The following is a 3,942-nucleotide window of genomic DNA, read 5'->3' as shown; positions in this document are numbered from 1 at the left end:
CAGACTTATTATTTTTGCAACATTACACATGAGGATTAGTATGACGTTCATTATCACTGAACTTGTATATTTTGTGTACAATATGTAAGTTTGTACAAATTATAATTTGTACAGGGTTTTTGTACAAGTTATAAGTTTTTTGACACATACCTTATTGCACCAGGTGATACAGTTTTATCTTCTAAAATGTACCAGTTTAATATTTTAAATTCAAATTTATATACTTCAACCTAACATTTAATGCTATTCTCCTTGTCCTCAAACTGGAAATGAGGATATGTGAATGGTTTAAATTCTAATTTTATTTTTTTCCTTATACCATATTCATATCTATATCAAGTCTTTTTGTGGTCTTGTAATTTTTTTGTACCAATGCGGCAATGCTCAGTATTAGACTGTATCATGTAGTTGTCAAAATAAGACAGAAATATGCAAAACAAAAGACTGTGTGCTTGCATCATCCATTTGTGTTCAGCAGTTCATAAAACACTGATAACTTGTACAAAACAAATTTGTACAACATTACAACTTGTACACAACATATACATTTGTTTAGGGGCCAGCTGAAGCATGCCTCTGGGTGCGAGAGTTTCTTCCTGAATTGAAGACCCATTGGTGGCCTTTGGCTGTGTTCTGCTCTTTGGTTGGGTTGTTGTCTGTTTGACACATTCTCCATTTCCATTCTCAATTTTATTATACATTGTCATTAAATTAACTTATTCATGATTAACAGAAGTATCCTATTCTTCTAGAAATCAAGTGGTGCATCTATTTCAGTTTTTGTGTTTCATTTGATAAAGTTACAGAGGAGGTACGAGTATTACTTTTCTAGCAATGGCACAAACAAAAAAATGTTACCTTCATATCTTATTCTCTCTTTCCTGTAGGTAAAAAAAAATTTATTTTTCATGTTTAGACCTTTTTTAGACAGTATGTGACAATTACATGGCCTTAACCTCACTTTCACACTTGAGGATCGAAGTTCAGTTTAAAGATTTGTGATTGTTCCTATGATATTACACAGGACAGGAAAACATGCACATTTAGTATGTGTAAGAAGTTTGTGTAGAAAAAATAGATTTGATAAATTTTCCAAGAGAATATTATCTGCAAAGGACCCAAAGACAAGGATGTGGACAATACAGTTCAAACATCATATAGAACTTCAAAGTAAGGCTTTTAACTAAGAGCAAAAGCCTCTCTATACAATGAGCAAAAGAAGGCCACACATTGATAAATTGAGAAACATTTCATAAGAGAAAATCTGCTTTAAACAATGAATTATTGGAAAAAAACAATTGGGACAGACCACAAGAGTTTGACAACTGCTAGCCTACAGGCTTTTGACTTGGAACAGGTACATATAGAACGTGGCCATGTTTAACATGTTTGTGAGCACTCCACCTTCTCCTAACCATTAAAGGTGGTGTAATGTACCAACAATAGAACAAACTTTAAATTTAAATATGATACAACTAGACTTGTCAGTTTAGTTCTTCCAAGTACCAGCCTAACAGTAAAGAGTACTCAAAAGTTACTGAAGGCTAATTCAAAGAACATTGCTAGTATTAAACTGGTCATGAAATTCTTTTCAAGCGCAAGTACACTGTTTTTTTTCAGTTTTTATACGACCGCAAAAATTTTAATTTTTTGGTCGTATATTGCTATCACGTTGGCGTCGTCGTCGTCGTCCCAATACTTTTAGTTTTCGCACTCTAACTTTAGCAAAAGTGAATAGAAATCAATGAAATTTTAACACAAGGTTTATGACCACAAAAGGAAGGTTGGGATTGATTTTGGGAGTTTTTGTCCCAATATTTTAGGAATTAGGGGCCAAAAAGGGCCCAAATAAGCATTTTCTTGGTTTTCGCACTATAACTTTAGTTTAAGTGAATAGAAATCTATGAAATTTTGACACAAGGTTAATGACCACAAAAGGACGGTTGGGATTGATTTTGGGAGTTTTGGTTCTAACAGTTTAGGAATTAAGGGCCAAAAAAGGGCCCAAATAAGCATTATTCTTGGTTTTCGCACAATAACTTTAGTATAAGTAAATAGAAATCAATGAAATTTAAACACAAGGTTTATGACCACAAAAGGAAGGTTGGGATTGATTTTTGGAGTTGAGGTCACAACAGTTTATGAATTAGGGTCCAAAAAGGGGCCCAAATAAGCATTTTCTTGGTTTTCGCACTATAACTTTAGTTTAAGTGAATAGAAATCTATGAAATTTTGACACAAGGTTTATGACCATAAAAGGAAGGTTGGGATTGATTTTGGGAGTTTTGGTCCCAACAGTTTAGGAATAAGGGGTCCAAAATTGAACTTTGTGTGATTTCATCAAAAATTGAATAATTGGGGTTCTTTGATATGCCGAATCTAACTATGTATGTATATTCTTAATTTTTGGTCCCGTTTTCAAATTGGTCTACATTAAGGTCCAAAGGGTCCAAAATTAAACTTAGTTTGATTTAACAAAAATTGAATCTTTGGGGTTCTTTGATATGCTGAATTTAAAAATGTACTTAGATTTTTAATTATTGGCCTAGTTTTCAAGTTGGTCCAAATGGGGGTCCAAAATTAAACTTTGTTTGATTTCATCAAACATTGAATAAATGGGTTCTTTGATATGCCAAATCTAACTGTGTATGTAGATTCTTAATTTTTGGTCCACTTTTCAAATTGGTCTACATTAAGGTCCAAAGGGTCCAAAATTAAACTAAGTTTGATTTTAACAAAAATTAAATTCTTGGGCTTATTTGATATGCTTTATCTAAACATGTACTTTGATTTTTGATTATGGGCCCAGTTTTCAAGTTGGTCCAAATCAGGATTCCATATCAAGTATTGTTCAATAGCAAGAAATTTTCAATTGCACAGTATTGCACAATAGCAAGAAATATCTAATTGCACAATATTGTGCAATAGCAATTAATTTTCAATTGCAGTTATCTTTCTTTGTATAGAATAGTAGTTGATAATATATGTTGGAAATTTGCCAGACATGACTATGATGTCATTTTCTATTTTTATTTGCCAATAACTTTATGTAAATAACTTCATTTGAAATTTGCCAATATTAAATGTTGCTGATGAATTTTTTTTTATTGTTTTATACAATAAACAATATATATTCACTTTTACTACCAACCAATCTTTACCATTCAGTGATAACAAGCACTTTATTTTACATTTTAATATTTTATGATGTATTTAAAAGAGTAGTTATTGTTGCAAACTCCATTAGAAATTTGAAATGATATCAGTTTTGGAAAAAGGGAAACGGGGATGTGAAAAAAAAAATGGGGGGGGGGGGGGGGGGGGGGGGTTAAATTTTTCTCATTTCAGATTTCATAAATAAAAAGAAAATTTCTTCAAACATTTTTTTGGGAGGATTAATATTCAACAGCATAGTGAATTGCTCAAAGGCAAAAAAAAATTTTTAAGTTCATTAGACCACATTCATTCTGTGTCAGAAACCTATGCTGTGTCAACTATTTAATTTTAGATTTAAATAAGTTTGAAGAAGAAATCTTTAATTGATTTGTAAAATCTTGACATTTGTTTTGTGTAAAAAAAAACATGTAATGTCAAAAATTTGATCACAATCCAAATTCAGAGCTGTATCACGCTTGAATGTTTTGTCCATACTTGCCCCAACTGTTCAGGGTTCGACCTCTGCGGTCGTATAAAGCTGTGCCCTGCGGAGCACCTGGTTTTTACATTGCATGCATGTAAACAAACTTTAATCGTTTGCTGTTTTAGTTGATTTCTATTGAACAAGTCAGGAGACTGTAGTTCAGTGGTTTTTGGTTCATTTTGGTCTTATTGTTTTGTTCAAATTAGACTTAATTTTCTCAATTGAATTGTTTCATATTTGTCATGTCTTGGTCTCTAATAACCAGCTGTAAGGTATGGATCTTTGGTGTATAGATTGCAAGA

This window comes from Mytilus edulis, chromosome 10 (genome assembly GCF_963676685.1).
Source record: "Mytilus edulis chromosome 10, xbMytEdul2.2, whole genome shotgun sequence".
NCBI classification, from domain to species: Eukaryota; Metazoa; Mollusca; class Bivalvia; order Mytilida; family Mytilidae; genus Mytilus; species Mytilus edulis.
This window is presented reverse-complemented; position numbering follows the sequence as displayed.